This window comes from Mauremys mutica, chromosome 2, assembly GCF_020497125.1.
Source record: "Mauremys mutica isolate MM-2020 ecotype Southern chromosome 2, ASM2049712v1, whole genome shotgun sequence".
NCBI classification, from domain to species: domain Eukaryota; kingdom Metazoa; phylum Chordata; order Testudines; family Geoemydidae; genus Mauremys; species Mauremys mutica.
Genome location: NC_059073.1, coordinates 103,579,409 through 103,602,973, shown reverse-complemented (window position 1 = coordinate 103,602,973; position 23,565 = coordinate 103,579,409). Strand labels below are relative to the sequence as shown.

Here is a 23,565-nt window from a genome sequence, read left to right as displayed (position 1 = left end):
TGATGCGGCAAAATCATTGTCGCGGGTGGTTCTGGGTAAATGTCGTCAGTCACTCCTTCCGCTGGGAAAGCAACGGCAGACAAGCATTTCGTGCCTTTTTTCCCTGGATTGCCCTGGCAGATGCCATAGCATGGCAATCATGGAGCCTGTTTAGCCTTTTGTGACTGTCACCGTATGTGTACTAGATGCCGCTCACAGAGGCGATTCAGCAGCGCTACACAGCAGCATGCTTTTGCTTTTGCATGATAGCAGAGATGGTTACCAGCCATATTGTACCATCTACCATGCCATAAATTGGTAATAAGATGATCGTGGCTACCAGTCATTTTGCACTGCACCATCTGTTGCTGTCATAAGTGCCCCTGGCTGCTCTTAGCCAGGGGCGCAAAAGCCAAAATTGGGAATGACTCCCTGAGTCAATCCCTCCTTTTTGGTATCTAAAAATAGAATCAGTCCTGCCTAGAATATGGGCAAGTGTACTAGAGAACCACTGTATCATAGAACCAGAGAGCACAGCTGCTCTGTGTCAGATCCTGCAGAAATTATGAGCTGTATGCTATTCACAGGGGGTGCTCCTGCAACAACCCCACCTGTTGATTCCGTTCTTCCCTCAGCCTTCCTGGGCTACCGTAGCATTGTCCCCCCACTTGTGTGATGAAGTAATAAAGAATGCAGGAATAAGACACAGTGACTTGTTAGTGAGATATGAGTGGAAGGCAGCCTCCAGCTGCTATGATAGTCCAGACAGGACAGTAAGGAGTGTGTAGGAGAGGAGCCCAGCATCCCTCTGCTAGTCCAGGGGCAACTGAATCTTTTCTTTACACATGAAGGGTGCTATGATGACGATGGATATCAGCCATACTGTACCATCTACCAGGAAAAATTAGGGCCCGGCACCCTTGATCGACCTGACGGATGCTAGTCAGCATGGTTGCCAGTCCTTTTGCACTGCCCCATGTGCCAATAGGCTGATGATGAGGACGGATACCAGCCATATTGCACCATCAGCCATCCATAGCGTGGGGGGAGCAAGGATGTCGGTGTTGAGTGCTGCACCATCGCGTCTATCTGCAGCATTCAGTAAAGATAGGGTGACATGTAAAAGAGTCAAGAGAGGATTGTTTTCCCTTTCACTTCTGGGGGTGGGTGGGGGGGTGCGTAAATTGCCTAGCTATGCCCTGACCCACCGCGGACACTGTTTTTGACCCTAGAAGCATTTGGAGCTCAGCCAAGAATGCAAATGCTTTTCAGAGACTGCAGGAACTGTGGGATAGCTTGAGTCCTCCAGTCCATGAGCGTCCATTTGATTCTTTGGCTTTCCGTTACGCTTGTCACGCAGCAGTGCGCTGAGTCCCTGCTATGGCATCTGTCTGGAGATTTTTTAAAAATGATTTTGAATTTCGTCTTCTGTAACGGAGCACTGATAGAACAGATTTGCCTGCCCTTACAGCGATCACGTCCGCATCGTCCATGCGGGAGCTCTTTCTTTATTTTGATTTTTAACTGCATCACCACACGTGCTGATCGGAGCTCCACGCTGGGCAAACAGGAAATATTCAAAAGTTCGCGGGGCTTTTCCTGTCTACCTGGCCACTGCATCCGAGTTCAGATTGCTGTCCAGAGCGGTCAGTGGTGCACTGTGGGATACCGCCCGGAGGCCAATACCGTTGATCTGCGGCCACACTAACCCCAATCCGATATGGTAATACCGATATTAGCGCTACTCCTCTCGTTAGGGAGGAGTACAGAAACCGGTTTAAAGAGCCCTTTATACCGATATAAAGGGCCTCTTAGTGTGGACGGGTGTGGCGTTAAATCGGTTTTACGCTCCTAAAACCGGTTTAAACGCCTAGTGTAGACCAGGCTTTTGACTCATCTATTGATTCTGTCTCTTTAATGAGCAAAACCAAACCCCCGAATGTGAATATCTCTAACACCTGGGGTATTTAAAATTCACACCTGAATTCTAATGTCCAGGACCAATGTTGATCCTTTTTCTAACATTATAAGAATTCTGCAGCTGGTACTATTATAAATAAGTTCTGGTTATCTGGATATATAAGCAGTTAGCTCTAGCAGAAATGCTTATTTTCAGCTGTGGTGCAGAACTTTTTTGATGCTAAGCTTATTTCATCCTTCAGAGTTAATACAGCTCTCTCCTGCCGCCCCAAAGTGTGATTATCCTTGAAAATAGAATCTGTTTTTATGCTTTGGTGATATTCTCAATCCTGTTTATTCACTCACTCATGAATGGTGAGTGACTTTTACTAAAGTTCACAGAAAGGAAAAATATTAATTAATATCAGTGCAAATAATATTCACAAATCTTTTTTGGGTAAGAAGTGCTTCCATGACTACATTTCAAGCTTTTTTGTGTGTTGGAGGAAGCAGAGGAAAGAGTGAGGTTGTTTCAAAGGAGCAGAAAGAATAAGAAATATTTTTAAAGATGAGCAGCTAATATATGGGAGAAGTGGTTTGGGTGAAGGCAGGGTAAAAACAAAAACAAAAAAAACCCTCCTAAGATAAAGCAAGCACTAATCATTTTCTCTTAAAGAAAATTAGGTCATCCAGTCAGAATGGAAACAGTGACCAATCACACTGGGCCAATGGCAGTTCATTAATATTTAGAGGCACACGTTTATGCACAATCCAAAGGCTATAGCTTGTCCATATAAAGTACTCACTGAACAATTAAACACAGTTGAAACAATCACAACTTAGCAGGTAACTTACACAGAGATAAAGCAACTAAAATCACTGAATAACTTATTCATTGCAAATACTATGCCTAGCTCTATGGATAATGTTGCACTTGGCCTCTGTGCTCTGTTGTGCTAATTGATGAGCCTCCTCTCAGTACCAGAAGTTCCTAGCTATTAATTTTAAACAAATAGCCCTTTTTGATTTCTAGTTTCTATGATTCCTATTACCTATTAAGTTACCTAGTTCATCTTCCTGTGAGTTGTTGAAATTTCTTTTTAGTATTTTGCTGAGACTCATTAAAAAAAACACAAGTTGATGATGGGCCTTCTATGTTGCTGAAAATAAAAAATACTATGAGATCCATAGATTAAAGGAAATATATACATTTTTGTGGCTTTGCAACTCTAATTAAACCCCATAAACTCCATCTGAGATAAGCAAATGAGGGACTGGATGTGTCAAAATGGGCACCCAAAAACAGAGACACCAACTTTAAAGACAGCTTTGGATAGCTTTGCCGCTGCAGTACTGAACTGCTTCTAGTCCAATTCGTTTTATGAAACCAATTAAAGTACTAAATATCTGTGTCCATGCTGAATCGTATTAAGAATCCCTTTTGGTTTTCCCTGTATCCACACTAGCATTGCCTACACTGTTTCAGACATAATGCTCCATTAGTACTTATCCAACAGTTCCTAGATCAGTCTTCAAGAACAGTGCATTTTGGGAAACTTTCAGAGGCCACTATGTACTGTGGAATAGCAGTGGGAGGACTAGTTTAACAATTTCAGCTAGCCTGTGTCCACAGTGGAGCTAAAACTATTGAGGCTAGAATGACTTAGGTTCAAACAGTATTTAGCCAGGCTGAAGCATACTCTACTTGGGACATTTCTTAAAATGCTTGGAAGCTAATTAAATTGGTTTTATTCATAGACAATAAACAATATATAGTAAGGTAAATTTGTCAGGTGTCAACAAGGCGTAACTAACTTATCGAAAGTCACACAAATCAGTGGCAAAGCTGGAAATAGAAACTAAGAGTTACAACTCTATAGAGTTTTATACTTGATCCATCACCATAGTATCTGAGTGCCTTCCACACAGAAGCAATAGGAACAACAGTGTCACTAGTCATTAGAGAGTCATGGACTCTCAAACCTTTTCATTTCCCCACCACTGCCTCTGTATCTGAAAAGTTATTTCATAGTCCAGTAGATTTTACTACCAGGAAAACTTCCTAGGAATCAGCCTGCTGATTTTTTTAAAAGTATTAATACATTGTACATACACAGAGCTCTGTCTTCATTCCTTTTCCATTATTATAATTCCTTCTACCACCTTAAAGAATAACTCCTTCCTCCTTAGTGTTGATACACTTCAATCCACCAGATGTCAGCTGTTAAGAACTTCTGTGAAAGTGAGATCATGCTATTCCAGTCCTGTTGTGTGAGCTCAGCTGCAAGGAGTCCACTCTGTTTGCAAGTAGAAGTACAACATTATTTTTATTTTAGAAGATGAGATTTTTGTAAAATTAAGAGTTGGAGCAAAACATTTTATTTTATAAAAATGAGAAGGTTTTTGTTTCACAAAATACAGAGAATGAATGAATGAGAGGTGCCTAAAATTCTTCATATGCAACATATTCATAATGAGTCAACTGCAAAATGAACGATTTAAATAAAAACGACATAAAACATGCAATATTTTTGATTACATGTATTTTCAATTTTTCTTTAAATCTGTAGAAACTGAGAAAAGAAGATGGGCCATTAATTCCTTATTTAAGTGGATTGGAGCTTCGTCAGCATTCACATACATTGTATCTATTTGATGAATTTCAGTTGATAGAATGGTACCGGTCTGGTACCTTTGCAATCACTATAAAATACAGATGCTTTACTAGATCAGCATCTGAAAAACAACTGCAAAGAAAATTTCCACATTCTACCCAGTACCCCAGTCTGACTCCATTACCTCTTGAGGGAAAGCCAAGAAAAACAGTTAGGCTTTGCAGCATGACCAGATCAATACACCTTGTCTCTTGTGAACCAAGGAGAGAAATGAAATTCCAAAACTGAGGACCCCTTATTGGAAATGTTCCAAGGACAAGCCTCCTCCTATTTTATTTTAGGGGACTATGAGTATAAATGTCTCCTCATGAGAAAAAGGTTTTTAAAGATTTCCAGGATTCAAATGATTTAGGGATTTAAAGGTCAAAATAGACACTCAAAAATGCTTTGGAAGCCAGTGCATCATAAGCACAAGTGTATGTCTCTGCTTATGAGAAACATTACTGAACATGTGAGTAGTTGTATTCAGTACGAGCAGGAGGTTCTGAATGGTCTTTATGCATGGCCACTGGTAGAGCTCAATGCTAGTCTCAAGGTTACTAAGGGGTTGGTTAGTGCGGCAAGATCAGTGGTGGAAAAAATGGAAGGTGCAGTTGTGGATCTCTGATTGCTTCTGAATGGTAGGGTAGCAGCAGCTGTCAATAAAACCCTCAAATTGCAAAGCTAATACACTCTACTATAGTACCCAGGTCCAATGAAATCAAGACCTAGAGCTGTGTGTCATCTGCTTACCGTTGCCAGGTATCTTTCTCCTACAGGGTTCTCATCTACACGCTGAATAGAAGAGGTGACAGAATAGAACCTCATGGAAACCATGAATGTGAGAGCCCTCTGAGCAGATTGCCCAGTGCTTCTGTGGGATCCCTCAGCACAGAGGGGAGCTATCAGAACATGCTTGATCAACTCCATCTACCATTCAAGGGTTGTCATCTTAAATGTTGCTTTAATGTACGATACTTAGGTTGTTGCTCTGACCTGCACTGCAGTATTAAAACAAGTCCTTTTTTGCACACACAATATTTTCTCCTAGACCAGTAACAGGAAAGAAAAAGAAGACAGGATTGACCAGTATATTAACTCATACGATCAATTTCCTCTGAACTATTAGGGGAGAGCGAGTGTGTGTGCTTAGAGCATCTGCAAATGACCAAAATGTTAGCTGGAAATGGCCAGGCAACAGTCCAAGCCAGCATTAGGATTACAGAGAGAGTGAAAAGCTTGTTTTTGCTGAACCAGTAGTTTTATCCAGGTTACATTCCAGGTGTTACTTATTTCATTGTTGTACATCACATAATTAATTTCCTCTATGTTTGGAGGCTCTATTTGGATAGCAAGTTTCCCACTGAGACTTCACCCAGGTTTTAGTTTAATTCAGCTAGTGCCGAGCTCCCGTGCTTGTGGGTTTTTTTTCTCCTTCTAGATGTAACTCCTAATATTCAAAACCAGGAAGTATTGTGGTTAAAAGCCTAATGGAGAAGCTGGCTCTGATATACAGTAATCTCACCCCACGAGAAATCTTGGAAATGGTGCATGTCTACGGTAATTAATGCAGCCTGTGCAATGATATATGCATTCGTGAGCAAAATTGATGCACATTGCTGGGTCTTGATGACCTCTGCTTTTTATTGTCCGTTTCTAGTGTTGTTTGAGTAACATTATGTAAGTCTGGAAAGTACTTGTGGCTGCTTCAATCCTCAGTATTAAAAAGTCACATCTCAAGCTTTTTCCTGTGGCTGGAGTATTATTTGAAGCAAACGTACAAAAAAAAAGAGAAATCTATTATACATTTCTCTTTATGGGAATGATTTGAGCGAGTCAGCAGTCTTGCCGCACACTGTTTCCTTAAAAAGGTAAGTAACTAGTGTTCCACTCAGTCTCGAATTTCCAGAATAAAGGACAGATTACAAAGCCAAGGCACAGGAAATAAGGCAGGTACTACATTAAGCTGGAAAAACTTTCTGTTAGCTATCATATCCCATGCTGTTGTGTATAATTATTAACTGCAAAATAGCACAGCTTGAACATTATTATTGCACATTAAAGAACATTTCACTTATAATTACAGAATGAGAAGAAGTGCTTACAACTCACCTAACCAAGCATTCATTTTACACTTGGAAGAATTTGTGGGTTTTTTTAGAAAACCCTCTTCATTAAAAATCTGCAGATATGTGACTTTCTTCACCAACTCTCAGATTACTTATGTCAGTAAAATGTGACAACTTAGTTAGCTTTTTAATGAAAAAGCAACACACATTTTTCTGAGTAAGAAAATGGACAGTGAAAAGGGCCGTGGAGGATACTACTCAATAATAATACATAGGAATTTTCATCAATAGGTCTCAAAGTATCATTATCCCCATTTTACAGGTGCTAAGGCACAGATAGGGGAAATGCCTGCTGGGTGACCTTAGGAAGGACCTGGGGTGCTTGGAATAGAAACCAGCTAACTACAGTCCTTGTCTAGTGCTTTACCTGATAAACTGCACTGGCTTCCCCCTCAAAGCCTTGTGCATTTCTACATTCCCTATCAAGGGAAGAATTAATGGTGCAATTGTATTAACAATAGGGGCTAGGATTTTTCAACGAACCAAAGGGATTCATATGCCTACATCCTTAGGCGCCTTTGAAAATCCCACCCAAAAGCAATGTTAGGGTGCTATGTACAATCATTGGAATCCTTATGGTGTTTTGTGTGTGAATGTTTTGTAGATAATGCCAAATTTTAACATCCTCCATCCCCATTTTTTATTAAATTAATGTACAAGACGATGCTCTGTCTGCTTGTGAGTTTATTTACTTTATGCTAAATTATTATTAGAGATTTGCTATTACAGTAGAGAATACACATTTCATTAGTCATGTTGCAGTACGGCCCAGGGGCCTTCATTGAGACTCATGGGGCTAGGTATTGTACAAGCACCATTTAAGAGAGAGTCGCTACTCCAAATTGCTTACACTATAACTACCCAAGGCAAAGGGTGGGAGAATGGAAGTATATTATCACCATTTTACAGATGAAGATTTGAAGCATAGAGGAATTAAATTACTTGTCCAAGGTCACACAAAAGTCTGTGGTGGAGCTAGAAATATAACCCAAATCTACTGGATTTCAGTCCAGTGTTTTAACTGCAATCCTTCCTCGCTAGGTTTCTTTTTATACTTACGACTTTAAAGGCACTTAAGGCTAGATATTCAAAACCTGTTATCTGCTGTTAAACCCACAATTTGACAGTGAAAATAATAATGGGCTCAAGTTTGCACACACAATTCTTTGTGGGGGGAGTTTGTGTCATTTAGAGCTCAAAGTACTTGACTAAAGCCACAAATGAGGTACTTGGATATCAAAATTGTTCCTGCAAATAATTTCAAGAGTAATTTTGCAGCCACAAATCAAAAGTCCATTTAAGGCCAGGCTGGGTGTTTGTTCATTATTTAACAGCTTGTTATTCGATGGTGAGATTCTCCAAATAAACTAAGTCAGTCATTCAGCATACAATTAAATGTATTTATTTCAGCAACTGCAAGCCTGTTTAAAAATTGTAGAAAATAGGAAGGGCTGAAGGAGTAATCTCATTGGTTAACTAAAGCCAAACCCATTAAAGAATAAGAGCCCTCTGAGCTCAAAACTATTTGGCCATGCCTAATTGTCTATGCAAAAATCCATGTTTTCCGTAGAACAGCAGATTGCAGGATGAACTAAAAACATCCCAGCCAGTCTAGTAAATGGCTTGCACTTCAGACTGGCGTTTGCCTCACCAGGTTAAAAAACAACAGGCCACTTGCTACACAGATGAAGGTGAAAAGACCAGTCTGACTGTGGATAGACTAAATAGTTTTGGATGAAAATGACAAAAAGCCAGGGCTGTTATCATCCATGTTTATATCAGAGTAACATTTCCTGTAATCTAGGCAATTTGCCTTTGGTATTGCACCTCCCCATGCATCAGAAGTATGCAGTTTTCTCACAACTGTAAAGTTTGTCATGTGCTATAGTAATATCATACCCGTAGATTTAGGGATGGATGAATCACTTAAGACAGATGGTCAGATACTATGGTGATGAGTACGGTGTAAAAACAGACATACAATATGATATCCCCTCAACTCCAAACCCACTGAATCTTCATTTATTTTTAGAAGTAAACTGGAACCAAAACGTTTATATGGGTTTGAAACATTTTGATTAAGTAGGTTTTGTTTAATTTTTCCATTTCCAGCCAAGAGTAGCATTGGTAATGGTAAAACACCAAAGGGCTGTGTAGCAGGGTGGACCCTGCTCCTGCCCTGAGGGGTTTAAAAGTGACCTGGCAGGGCTTGAGCGCTGTGGCTCTAAAAGCTGGGCTGATTGGGGAAGTGGCTGCAGCTGGGCCACACCCCAATCAGGCCACAGCTGGCCCCTATAAAAGGCTGGAGGCCAGAAGCCTAGACAGTCTTCCTCTGCCTGAAGAGGAAGAAGGGCCTGGCTGCAGGGGCTATAGGCAAGGTAACTAGGGTGAAGCAGGGCTGGGGAAAGGCTGAGGAGCTGGGGCGCTCCAGCCTAGAAAGCCCCAGGCTGTGGCCTAGCGAAGGGCCAACTGGTACTGTGGGTTGCAGAGGGCAGCCCAGGGGTAGGCCAAGGCAGCAGGTCCAAACCCCTTTGCCTGTGATGAGTAGGATGATACTGCAGTCTGCCCCAGAGTGTGGGGCTAGACAATGACTGGCAGTAGCCAATACTGAGGCAAGGTGGGGATAGAGGGTGGGGGTTCCCCAAGGAGGGGAGACCCAGAGAGAAAGGGGTTACTGCCAGGGGCAGCACCCCCATGTAAAAGGGCACCGGGTCCAGGGAGGGACATGGGGGCCTGAAGACAGGCGGATCACCAGCCTGCAGAGGGCGCTCCAGCACTGCAGAGAGCTAATTCCCAGAGTCACCAGCAGGAGGTGCTGCGGGGGTGAGTCCTGACCCGTCTACAGGCTATTGGCATAATACTTCTGTCTGGGACTGGAAATAAAAAATTGTCATTTAGCAAATGTTCTCATGGAATTTCTGGACCAATGTTACACTCTTGGAAGATTCATATAGTTTGGAGAGGATTTAGATAGGAATTTAAACTTTTGAAATCTGCTTGAAGTCTAAATTGGATCTTGATCTGAATGTTGCCAATATATCTTATGGTCAGCACCCAAATGCTCATCCTGAATGCCTTCCAACTTTGGTGTGTTTTGAAATCCTGAATCAGGACCCAAATTTTTTATCTTGTGCTCATTTGAAATACTGAAGTGTTTGGATAGTTTAGTTATAATTTATGCTACTAAATAAAAGAATGAGGCAAACCAGGTGCAGGATTACTGAATTCTGAATTTTACTGTACTATTGGATGCATAGCGTTCAGCTGATAGTAAGGTATTGCTATGGCTGAGCAAATAACTTGTAATGAATTATTAACTTGATGAATAAGGCATCTTTTTCAGATCACAGAACATCCGTGAGCAGACTGCAGTGTGCTCAAATCTAATAATTTTAATTTATTTAAGTATCTTTCTTACAGAATTTTTTTACTGTATGAATTGATCACTGTTGTTCAAAATTCAAGCTATTGCTTAGTCGTAGTTGGTCAGATGAGTCAGGTGGTATTGTTTGTTTCCTAACTCCATCAATGTGAGGTCATTGCTGATGTGGATACGTATGCCTGCTAATTTAAAAGTCAGTTTCCATGAATATGTGTACATGGTATTTTGAAATTTGTTTTCCATTAAGGTTTTTGCCAGCAATACTCATTCAGTTTGTGTGTAAAGTTAACAGGAAAGGCGTGCTAACACGGCTGAAGCCAAATCTTGTAAAAAATGTGAACAGTCAGTCATTATTCACCCAACTGTAGATATTGGCAATCTGTTCATCAATAATGTAGTGAGTGAGGAAACTGCTCTAATGAATATGCAATATCTAATATTAAAAATAAATTTTGGGTTATCTGCATGACCATGAATAACTCCTAATGTCATTGTCTAAGAAATATGTGAAAGGAGAATTTATGGGAGAAAGTCCACTCTGTTCTGTAGCAAAAACAGATGTTCATTAATAAAAAGGCTGACCATGGAGCATTGGAACTGCCATCTGGATGGGATGTTGCACAGGATTTCCCCCCGACCCTAGCAATTTGTCCTATGCCATTCTGGGGGTAATCAGATAATTATTTTTATGTCTTAGATGGAAATATGTTAATCCTATTTTTCTCTTTCCTTTCCTTCAAAGAATTTATCTCCTCCTTCTGTTTTTAAACAACTTAATAAAAACTGCCAGCCATAAAGCATTCCAAAAAGTTCCAGGAATGTCAAACACGTTAATTATAATGATAGCAGCCATTTTCCTTGCAGTGTGGTCTAGTGGTTAGAGTAGTCTATCTCTTTACATTCTTCTGTCTGGCATATTGCAATATTATCCAAGCAGTGGACTGGGAGTAAGAGCTAATTCTTTTTGTTTATTATTTGTATTTTAGTAGCACCTTGAGGCCTCCCATCAAGATCAGCTCCCCATTGTGCTAAGTGCTCTACATATGCGTCGTAAGAGAGTGTCCCTAACCCTGAAGAGCTTACAGTCAAAGACCCCAATCCTGAAAACACTTAAGCAGGTGATTAACTTTAAGCATGTGAGTGGTGACATGTAATAACAACACTTTACTGTTATATATTGAACTTGTGTTAAAGTTAAGCACATGCATTAGCCGTTTCAGCCCATCCTTCTTTCCATCTGTGTAAAATTTTTTGACCCTTAACCATTCTACTTCAGTTTGCTCATCTAGAAAACAGGAACGGAAATGCTTACCTACCTCCCAACAGTATTGCTTCGTTCCTATTGCAATGTTCTTTGAGATTCTGGGATAAAAGGTGTTGTATTGTGTGAAGTATTAATATTGTTATTAAACTGTGTAAATGTTTCTGCAGGCTAGTATTAGGGAGATTACAACCAAGGAATGACTTATCTCCTATAGATGCTGGACAATTACAGGTATTTATATGTACTTAACATGCTTAGACTTCACTTACTGTTTTTACATCTTCTTCACTCTACCAAGCTACCAAGACCATTCTATCCTTACTTAGCAACCAAAACAAGAAATGACTTGATATTAAGGGTTGCCCTGTTCAGTAGTCACTACTGGCTGCCAACAATTCTTCAGTATACTGCTTGTTAATTTTCTGCAATACATTGTTCATTGATATTGCTTTTATTGTGGTACCGCACCTCAGCTATGAAAAGAGGACATGAACCTTTATCTAGAGCTAATGGCACTGCTGCCAATGCTGCAGGGAGACTGAAGAGCAATGTGACTAATAAAACACAACCAATAAAAATATGAAGGAAAAAAATGTCCCTACTAGTAAGAAATGCATATTCCAAGTGCTTGCACAGCGCCTGGAGCTGTTAATCATCACTCCATAGGCACCCCTAAACAACTCTAAACAACGGTTAGGAAAGGATCAGATGGCTGTTTAGGGGACTCAGTAGAGTGGTATTTGTTTGATTGGCAGATAGCCATGCTTGCAAGGTGCATTATGAATAACAGCAGTTGCTGCTGAAATGTGAGGCTGAAGGTTTACTCCATATTGTGTCATAACATTCTTTTCCACCTTACCGGAGTGAATAAAAGAGGGATGCAGGTTGAATATCAACACAGGCCTGGGCATGTGGAAAGGACCCATGTAAAGAGCAAGCTGCAGTTGACAAAAATCATTCCTCTGGCTGCTTTACTAAGGGGTTTCTTCAGAAAGAGATCATTAATTTGTATAACAGATTAATAGTTTCCTCCTATGTTTCTCTCCTGCATTTTTAGTGGGAAAAGTTTTAGAAACACCATTTTTACTCCACTATTGCATGTGTGACAGGGTCAGGTCAGATGGCTACAGGAGAGTGATAGAACACAGATATATTAGCTCCAGGTTAAGTAGATCCCCTTTCCCTGGGTAAGGTAACAGGGAAGGTTCTAGAACAATCAGGAACTTTCTGGAAACAATTAAGGCAGATGGGCTGATTAGAACACCTGCAGCCAATCAAGAAGCTGCTAGAATCAAGGCAGGCTAATCAAGGCATCTGGGTTTAAAAAGGAGCTCACTTCAGTTTGTGGTGTGTGTGTGAGGAGCAAGAGGTGCAAGGAGCTGAGAGGGTGTGCTGCTGGAGGACTGAGGAGTACAAGTGTTAACAGACATCAGGAGGAAGGTCCTGTGGTGAGGATACAGAAGGTGTTGGGAGGAGGCCATGGGGAAATAGCCCAGGGAGTTGTAGCTGTTACAGAAGGCACTCTAGACAGCTGCAGTCCACAGGGCCCTGGGCTGGAACCTGGAGTAGAGGGTGGGCCCGGGTTCCCCTCCAAAACCTCATCCAGCACAGGAAGATCTCTGAGGCTAGCAAAATCCGCCAATAAGCGCAGGACTCATCAAGGTAGAGGAGGAACTTTGTCACACATGTTAACTTTCCTTCTCATCTTTGAGCTATTAATCATAATTTTTGTAACCTGTATTCCCCGCCCATGACCCACCCCCTTAAAATTAGTTAGCAGCTGACATTCTTTTCCTTAGACTGCTCCTGTCATGGGACCTTTTTGCCAACTGAGATGGTGCCAGGAGGTGTCTAATATAAAGTGCTATTGTGAGTGACTGAGGCAGCTAACCTTCTGTATCTGGATGCTATGCCTGTCCGCTGGCCTAGAGATTGTAAGCCATAGGTCTGCTGTTTTCCAGCATGGCATTACAAAGCTTTGTCAGTGTGGTGCTGACTTGGCGCATATCTATCAATTTGCAGGAAGTAAAAAATTCCATGTAATCATCATCAGTCATTCATTATCAGCCACTTTCAGCCCGCTGCTGGGCAAAGCCTCTTATGCTGCTCTATTGCCTCACGCTGAAGGGATTTTTGCTAGAAGAACTTTGCCATGTTTGGCAAGCAGGGCCTGTTGGTGAGACTGTAACACTGAGTGTGCCAAGTGACTATCCCCACTGACTGGAATGAAAAAGGAGAATTTACCAAGAGTTGTTATCACTTATGAAATTAGTCAGCCTTTACCAAAACTCAGATTGAGCATAGAAACTTTTGAATGCTTGTGAACAGTGGGTGAACTTGAAAAGATTTGGCATTTCCAATTCACACAAGCATTCAGAAATTTGTAGACTTAGCCAAATCTCGATGGGCTGGAGACATTGAGAGATTACTGTTGTGTGTTGGGTCTAGCTTCAATCAATCTTTTCTTTCTCTCTCTCTGCCCACCGTCCCCCTACCCGAGCAAAAAAAAAAAAAAAAAGTCCCACTGTTAAGACTAGTTCAGCTCACTGATACAAAAAACACTGGGAGCGCTAGTTTAGACAGACATCATGGTTCTTTTAAATATTATGCTGACGAGGCCTGCTCTGAGTGAATATGGATGATACTGTGTCTAAAATATTGGGAACAGCCAATCTACAATAGGGCTCCCAGTGTTACTAACACTGGAGGAACCCTAGTATTGACAAGGCTTTAAGGTGCGGGGGAAGCATGGTGTTTTTATTCTCCCAGTTATTATGAATGTGTGATGCTTGTTTTTGTTTCATGGGCCAGATTTCTAATGTTGTTTAGTTGCCTAAAGGTGCAGATAGGCCCCTAGTGGGAGTTTCAAAAGCAGCTATGTGCCTAACTGCTATTGATTTCAATGGGATTAAGTGTCTAGGCATTTTTGAAAATCCCACTAGGTGTCTATCTGCATCCTTAGGTGCTGAATTACTTTTGAAATCTGGCCCCATGTCAATGAAGCTGTTTCTGAAACCTTGTTTCTGTTTAACTACTGCTCATATCACTGTTTTAAAGGTACAAAGATTTGCAGTTGGCCTGAAAGATCTGCCTTTGAAGTACATTAATTAGCTTTTTGGGGCAGGAACTGTCACTTACTATGTCTTTGCCCAACACCTAGCACAGTGGGGTCTCAACCTGGTTGGCCTCTAGGTGCTACTCCAATATAAATATTGATAATGAGGATAATAAGAGCAGTGGTACATGAGTGTGTGTCTAGCTGTAAGTAATTAAACCAAATTAGCATAGGTGGCAGAGAACATGAAGACAAGCTATTCTGGTGGACCCTGTGCAGCTGTCATGGGTGATGTCCGCAACACTTTTTGGGTTTTGGTGGTAAAACATGAGGAAAAAATTCTTTAAAAAATTTGTATTTTTCTCTTAAGAAATCCTTTCCTCCCCTTCAAAATACACCCTCCATGGCCAAAAACTACTTTCAAGTCAAAATGAGTTTACCTCTTTTTACAGTGCAGGTTGCTTTGCAATGAAATCTTCATGGAAAATATGAAAAAATGGTCACCTCACAGCTTTATCATTTGTAGCATTTACCCCGCATAAGTCCCAGTCTGAGCATCCAAAGTGGGATTTGGATATCCTATATAGATGCTCACATATGAACACTGGGCTTCCGATCTTAACAGTTTGATTCCTTGTTTTACATGATAGAGGTTTCATCTGATTAACATTCCCTATCACTATGGAAAATAAAGGTGAAAAATCAAAGAACATAATGAAGAGGTAAAAATGCTTTGCCAATAAATAGTCTCTTAACTGTTTCCTTGTTATGAGCTTCCTCTCCTCTGGTTCACTCTTCAGAGCAAATAAAACAGCTCTGTGTGTTTGTACATATGTACTGTAGCTGGATGGTGAAAGTAGTAAAACCTGCCTGGTTGTAGGTTGTACAAATAGGAAAGTCAGATTGTTCCTAAGGCTGCAAACCTGGATCAGTTTATAATGTTTGTAATGTTGTACATGCTAATATCAGACCAGCTGAAATTCAGCACTTAACTGAGTTTTATATCTTATTCATCTCCTTACCTTAAAGCAAAATTCAGGGCCTGTGAACTCGGGTGAATCAAAGCTGAAGAACATGTCCTCACAAAACTGAGATTTGCAAGCGACTATTTAATATTCTCCTTGCCTCATTCCTATAGGAATTTAGTTGGATAGGTTTCTGTGTCGCCTCTGTTAGTCTAATTTTACATGGTCACTTGTATGTATAACTTGCTGAGATTTCCAGATTATTCTTTTAAGAAAGCGATACTCTATACTGCCTTTTATTAAACCCTATTCTTCAATTTGTCACAAAGCCACCAGCATGACTGAAAATGAAACATCAGTACACAGTGGATGGCGGGAAAATCAGGGGCTTTGAGAACAATGTTGATTCTCTTCTCCCCCCTCCCTCCCCCCCCCGAATGGCTCACCTTCATAGATTATAAAGCCAGAAGGGACTGTTGTGATCATCTAATCTGACCTCCTGCATAACACAAGCCATAGGATTTCCCTGAATTAATACCCTGTGTGAACTAACATATATCTTTTAGAAGTCAACTTCTCACTTCCCAGTATATGAAAGGGTCTCCCATGACACCTATAGACCTTTCATAATGGACAAATTCTTCCAATGATATAGACAAATTGGGTTTTCCTGGGTGGTGCTACACCACTCAGAGCTGATAACAGAAGACCCCAGAACTGTGAGATTACTTTTGCACTTTGATGTTCCAGGAACTTGTGCATCTTCTGCTTTGAGATATACTTGGCCTAGGGGAGCTAAGTGGAAGGATGAGGGAGAAGAGAAGGTGCATAATGGTATGGCCTCCAGCACTATTATTTATGACAGTATCCTTCCAGCAATCTGTGCCTGCATAGGGTGAAAGCATGGTTTCAATTCTGCCCTTGAAACATGGATTAAGCAATGTTGCTAATACATATTTGTCCCTGCAGCTGTCAAACATTTCACTGATACCAGACTCTGTAGACAGCTTAATAGCTAGGTCTTCTGTCAATGTTACTGCAGCAGTGTCTCCTTTGCTTTAAGATGCTGTTCAGATTTATTCAAGCAATAGGTGTAGCCTGATACTTAGTAAATAGAAGCACCTGGCTGTATACCGGTATCATCACCATTAGCTGACATCCCAAGTGACCAGACGAAATAGACTCTGGAAACCAAGTGCTGAGAAGAATCCAGTGAGTGGAAGTTGGAAAGATCATCTGTCCCATTCCTATTTTATGCCTTCAAACAGAGTTACATGCACAACACGTTATTATTCTAGAAGTCTCTGAACAGTAAGTACCATCCCTAGAAGTTGGAAACCTGTGTATCCAACAGTATTTGGACAAATGGTTTTATTATTGCTGTTGGCACTGGGTTTTACTACCATCAATTTAATAGCTAAAGTGTCCCTGGATTTTACATACCATTGCTAACAGAATTCCATTTCTCTTGTTGTTATGCTGAAATATTTTGTGCAAAGGTAAGCAGTGGAAAGTGTAGTGGTATGTGTCTGTACATGACCACCATCCTTTGACACCTACTAAATTTCTGGGTACTATTGAATGATGAAGTTATTCCAGGCCGCAGCATTTCAGTTCATATACTTGTGGGAAAGGCGGACAATATTTGGATCTGCAATGCTGTCATAATTTCCATAATTGCCACATGTTAAGGGATATAAAAACCTAGCTGATTGACTGCTTCACTTCCTCTTTATTAGCTTCAGCTTCCTAATCAGCTAGCTCTTTCATGACTACTTCCCACTGGAGCTGATGTTTTATTTCTTAAAAGGTTTGTAACTAGTGATGGGAGAACCATCTCGAACCCAGCCCAATCCCATCCAAATTAAAAGTTCAGAGAATAACCCCCATAGAGGTCTCTTTGTTCAGCTAACTCAAAATCCATGGTGACTTCTTAGCATATCTAATTGTCATGATGAGCTTGACACCATCTCTAAAACATATGCACTTTGTGGTTTCTCTGGGCTCATGGTGCTTTTTTGGATGCTTCCCACCTGGGGAAGCTCCATGTTCTTGTCATATTTGAGCCAGCACCCAACCTCACCAAGTAGAGAAGTCTTGAATAAATTTAAGAAGCGCATCCACACTTTTGGGAGATTATTTAAACTGAGAACCAAGCACCCGGATCTTTTCAGAGTTCTTTCCCCCATGATTGTGGATTTCTGTCTCTCATTGATAATGGCGGCAAGGCTTAATGCTTTAATTTATTCACCATAAAATATATTTGGATCATTCTTTAATAGAATTCATACCATATACTGTTCTTCTGCATATTGAATTCTCCAAAGCATTTTGGGATACATTTCCTATGATACATTGTGATGGGACATCTGCCCTACACTGGCCTGTGAGTGGTTAACAGAGCCCTAGGGAAGCTGCGCAGAGGCAGCCAATTATAGAGGGGCTGCAAGGAGCAGCCAGTCAGGGCTGGGCTGGCAGAGCAGCTTCAGTCACTCTCTGGAGATTGAGGAGGGAGAAGGACTAGCTGCCTTGCATGCTGAAGGCAGCAAGCACCCTGGAAGAGCAGTGCTGCAGGCAGAGACCCAGGGAGCTAAAGGCAGCTCCTGTCAGGCTGCAGGGATCTGCAGGCTGAGGCCCTGATGCAAGGGCAAAGAGGGTGCTGGGGCTGCGGGGAATTGGCCAGTGGAAATCTACCTAGGAGTCGGAGGGGACGCAGCAAGTGGCAGCCATATACAGGGTCCCTGGGCCAAGACCCGGAGTAATGGACGGGCCCAGGTTCCCCCTGAACTCACTACTGAAGAAGTGGCCAGACACTGGGCTGCAGTTGCCACTGAGGGAAGTGGCTGGGCAGCAGACTGCAGTTTCCCTGGAAAAGGGGAGCACAGAGTGTTTCACAGCTGAGGGCTGTGTCTGGAAGAGGATGCTGTGGTCCTTGAGGTGCCACTGGTCCTGGAGCAGAAGTGATGGTGGGCAAGACACCACCGGGAGTTGGTGTACTAACCTGTGGAGTTGATCCGCAAGATGACCAGCAGGAGGTGCTAACATGGTAGGTCATACCCTGTCACATACATATTACACAAATTAAAGTTGCAGGGATCGGCAACCTTTGGCACATGGCTCACCAGGATAAGCCCCCTGGCAGGCCAGGCTGATTAGTTTACCAGCTATGTCTGCAGGTTTGGCTGATCGTGGCTCCCAGTTTGGCTGCATTTGCCGGCCCAGGCCAATGGGGGCTGCGGGAAGCAGCGTGGGCCGAGGGATGTGCTGGCCACAGCTTCTCACAGCCCCCATTGGCCTGGAGTGGCGAACCGTGGCCAGTGGGAGCCATGATCATCTGAACCTGCGCATGCAGCAGGTAAACAAACCTACCCAGCCCACCAGGGTGCTTACCCTGGCAAGTTGCATGCCAAAGGTTGCCGATCCCTGTTGTAGTATATTTCAAATTTTTTAAGATTCCCTCATCAGTAATAGTTACATGAGCAATGATGCCTTGATAAACACTTGGGTGGTAGATCTGGAAAATTATTTGGTGTCTTTTTTTTTTTTTTTTTTGCTGTACACACCTTTCCCACGCCCCGGGGTTACACAAACCCAATTTATGCAAATCCGCACTTGTGGGAAAAAGTTCCATAAGATAGAAATATATATAATTTGCGTAATGGTTGGGTATACATTTCCGACTTACGCAAAATTCGAGTTACAAAAGGCGTTCCGGAATGGAACGCTCGCATAAGTTGTGGAGCATCTGTAGTCTTAGAAAAAGTACTTGTGGCACCTTAAAGACTAACAAATTTATTTTAGCATGAGCTTTCGTGAGCTACAGCTCACTTCTTCGGATGCATAGAATGGAACACACAGACAGGAGATATTTATACATACAGAGAACATGAAAAGGTGGAAGTATGCATAACAGGAAAAGTCTAATCAATTGAGATGAGCTATCAGCAGGAGGAAAAAAACCTTGTTCTCTGTAGCTGTAGCTCACGAAAGCTCATGCTAAAATAAATTTGTTAGTCTTTAAGGTGCCACAAGTACTCCTGTTCTTTTTGCGGATACAGACTAACACGGCTGCTACTCTGAAACCTGTAGTTTTAGACTCGTTCTTGTCTCCAAGGACTTGAAAAACTTAGCCCTGACCTACATTTCAGATTGTATCTCTATTGTGTTCCGCTTTGCCCACTTCCCCTTGCCAACAATGCTAGCTTTAATGTCATCTTAGACTCTATCTTTATCTATGCTGGCACACATACTTGAGTACTGGACTGTGTACATGCTCATGCTTGCGCTCCATACCTGACCATCCACATTATGCTGTGCTGGACCGGGGTATAACCAGGCATGCTGGAGCAATTTGTATAGTGAGTGTTCTGAGAGCCATTGAACCAAACTGTAAACTCTTCATATATTGGAAAGCACTTCAAGGCAGGGGCTGCTGCAGCACCCTGCACCTCTAGTGCCATCACCTCTGGGTATAACGCTGTTCACGCTGCTGCTGCTATGTGATATTAGCACTACCATTTCAGGGGTGGTATACCAGGGTTCAGTGTAGCTAGGGAGACATTCTAGGAACCACTTTGCTGTGTTGCTTGTATTGTCCCTCACTTTCACACATTTGCAGATTTCAGTTTCCAATCACAACACCCGTCACTGTTATTCCCTGACAAACTGGGTGGAAGATATGGAGCAATGGCAATGATTTGGTTCTGCTCTTTATTGAGGAACAAGTGGTCATGCAGTGGAGTAGATGATCAGCAAGATGCTGGATGGAATTTGGGCAGAATTTTTGGAGACATTGAAGATGGCTGATCTTGAGGGTCATTGACAACTCATTCAGCACGCATGGTACGGATATAATGAATGCCATAATTGTCAGGGTATACCCTTGAGTAGACTGTTCCTTATAGTGTAGGAACACCAGTATAGTTGAGTTTCAGTTGTGGAGGGCGGCAGACAAGTTGTAATGCGGCCATTGTGCAATGTTTTTGTCTTCACCTTTCGTGCACACTTGCTTACAGACCACTGTTACTGGGAGCACTCAATCTCTCTTAATGATCTTATGAAGATTTGCTTGGGTGAGGGAAGGAGATATGCAGCCATTTAAAAAAAATCTTTGTGGCAGTGCTAACTTCACTTACTGGCTCTTATAGAGCACGAATCCCTTCTATCATTGAAACTGGTTAAGGTTTTCTTGGGAGTGAAGAAGGGCTGTTTATGCACAGGGTAGTGGCAGATACTGTCATTGTCCGCATTGTTTGAACCGTTTTGATGTTTCCGCATGTGAACTAAAGCCATAAACACATTCATCTGCTACTGTGTTTTAAAGTTCTGCTTCATTGAAAACTAGCAGTGCTTTTTGTACACACATAACACTAACTGCATTTTCCCCATCCCTCCTACATATCCTTGGGACTTCGGATATTTTTGAATCTGGTGAGCAGGGGACAGACAGAAAAGGGTTTGCAGAGTCATGGCACGAGACAGTTGTACACCATTCCATTTCATGTGCTGAGAATGGTGGGGCCCAATCCCAAATTTGAAAACATCTTCAGTGCATCATATTTAGGAAGGAGGGGATCACACACAAGCCAAGGAAATGATAACATTTATTACAAGTATGACATGGAATGTGTAATCGAAATATATTTTTTAAAAGAAAAGGTCAACCAAAAATCTATAAAACATTAAGGAAATGCCACTGTGAATGCTGGCTCAATATTAATGTCTCTACACCCATCTCCTTGTCCTCCTCTTGACATGGGGGGGGGAAATCATTCTTAGGCAACATCCCAAGTTTTCCCCATGTGGGTCTTGAGGAGCAGGCACTTGGTGAGGTTCCAGGATTTCCGCAGGCTCAACGTTCCCCCTCCTGGGTGCTCACGGGGAGGTCCTCCTTGTGACGAGTTTTGGATACTGATGGAGGTGGAGTCCTGCAGGCTCCATGTTCTCCTCCCCATCTCTCAAGGAGTGGAGTGTGTATCCTTGAAAGAAGATCCTCCAGCTCAGCATGTCCTTGGTGGCAGCCGGAGGAGGAGGTGGCAGTTCATGAATGAATGCAGTAGCTATGGCAGCAGATGGACTCTGAATTCATTCAGCTACCAGTTCAATGAGCTTCTCTATTAGATAATGCTCCCATTCCCTATGGCATGCCTCCTGCTTCATGAACTGGTTCATCAGTGTCTCCTGTTGCTGAAGAGTCTGCTCCTCCTGTGTCCTGAGGAATTCAAACTACTCCTGATTTCTCTTGTCCATCCAGCTCTTCCACAGTCCTTCTCCAACTGCCTCTGCTGTCTCTGGGATACTGCTCCTACCCTCTTGGTGAAGTTGTTTCCTTCTCGGGAGCTGAAGATACTGCCAATTAAAGACAAATGTGGCATTATATACATATTTTTTTCTCTTTGAAAGAAGCCAAGAAATCTCCGCATGTAACAAAACTTTGTCAGAGAAGGCCACAATTTTGATACTTTTCAGCATTCCAGGAATGCAATCATTAAACTATCCTTGGTTCTCAGACACCTTTTGCAGCCCATGAAGAATGAGCAGAGACTAGTAATGGTAAGGAAATGTTTTAATGTTTAAAAATATCTTAAGGGATATATTTGGGGGAGGCAGTTCTTTTGAGGGGCTGCGTTAAACAGTTTGCAATGCCTTCTTTAAAGGCTGGCCATTATTTAGAGAACATAGCAGTTGTCTTGGTACTGGAGTAGAAAAGAGAGGTGTCTTTCCAGTCCTGTGGAGAAGATCCAGTAATCTATAGCAGAGGTTCTGCTAATGTACACCTCTATACATATTGCTGAATAGAGAGGTTTGGTCAGCTATGAAGAGAGACCAAACAGATTTGCACAGCTGTTGAACCTCAAGTTCACCTGAAATTTGCTGATATGTATTTAAAATATGTATTTTGCCGCCTCAAGCACGGCAGTCAGGCAGCTTTTGGCAGCATGCCTGTGGGAGGTCCACCAGTCCCACGCCTTTGGCATACCCGCCGCCAAATTGCCGCCGAAACCGCGGGGCCAGCGGACCTCCCGCAGGCGCGCCACCAAAGGCAGCCTGACTGCTGCCCTCCCAGCAGGCTGCCCCCCCCCCCATGGCTTGCCGCCCCAGGCATGCGCTTGGTGCGCTGGTACCTGGAGTCGCCCCTGCCCAGGTTGTGCAGCATGGCTCAGTGTGGGGAAAGACCAGACACCAGGGACAGAGATGGTAAAATAATTGTAATCTTCCAAGGGAGAAAGGAATGCTGTGACTAACATTTCCTCAGACAACCAAAGTGTTCTACAACTATGTTCTGTTCCCTTCTTCTTCCTGGGCTTAACCCTCCAACTCCAATGCTGCCCCTGCCTTCCACATGCCATCTCCTTGTAAGGGGACAGTAAAATCAGGGGGTTGGGAGAAGCACTGAAATTACATAATCTTCCAAGGGAAAAAAGACAGATGTAATTAACTTCAGACAACCAGCTATACATTTCTATAACTGTCTGGTCCCCAACTGGGACCTTTCTTCCCCAGGTCCATGCATCTCTGGGATCGTCACTGCCTGATTGCTGGCAGCCACAGGAGCACAATGATTTTTCGTTAATAAACTGTTTTTATGACACAGCTTTAGCCAAATGCATAACAGTGGTTTATCAGAAATCAATAATATAATCTGATTTAGAACTGTCTTGCTTGGAGACCATTTTGCGATGGAGCGGAGTAGGGGCTGGATGGATGGGGGAAAGTTAGAGGAGTTTGGTGAGGGATGAGGGTGTGACAATGCCATGGCTTCAGCACCAAAGTTCAAACAGACAGAGTGATGCGTGGCATATTATCCAGGGAGGGAAAAATCAGTGCACAGGAATTCAAATATCTTTGATCTTAAAATCAGGAATTTAACACTAGAGCAAGAGGGGATATTGGCAGGGAGTGTGTTTGTGGGCATTGTAATTTACCAGTGGTTCAGGGTCCTCCTTGAGTTCATCAGAAGGGGGCTTCCTCAACCGGCACCTCTAGATAGACATGCTGAATCATATGCTCCTCATCCTCTGGGTCTTCTGGGGCATCATTCACAGTTCCTGTAGTCTTCTCACCCGGGCTGTCATCAGCATCCTATTGGACAATGAAGCATGAGCCACTTCAGCTTTGTACTAGGAGCCCTTGACAGCACCTACTCAAGCTTCTTGTAGAAGGGGCACAGAGGATGAGCCATCCCAGCACTGGGCCAGAGTCTGTTGAATGCCTCTGAAATTACCCAGTACAACTATA

The 23,565-nt window shown here is 42.4% G+C and overlaps 1 long non-coding RNA gene across 1 annotated transcript in view; it reads left to right on the top strand.

Moving 5' to 3' along the window:
* The window catches only part of LOC123364981, a 115,748-nt gene that overhangs the window by 76,413 nt on the left and 15,770 nt on the right, over positions 1 to 23,565 (top strand). Inside the window, exon 2 of the long non-coding RNA XR_006577386.1 lies at positions 11,030 to 11,161. This is a non-coding gene — a long non-coding RNA (uncharacterized LOC123364981). The remainder of the gene's footprint in view (positions 1 to 11,029; positions 11,162 to 23,565) is intronic.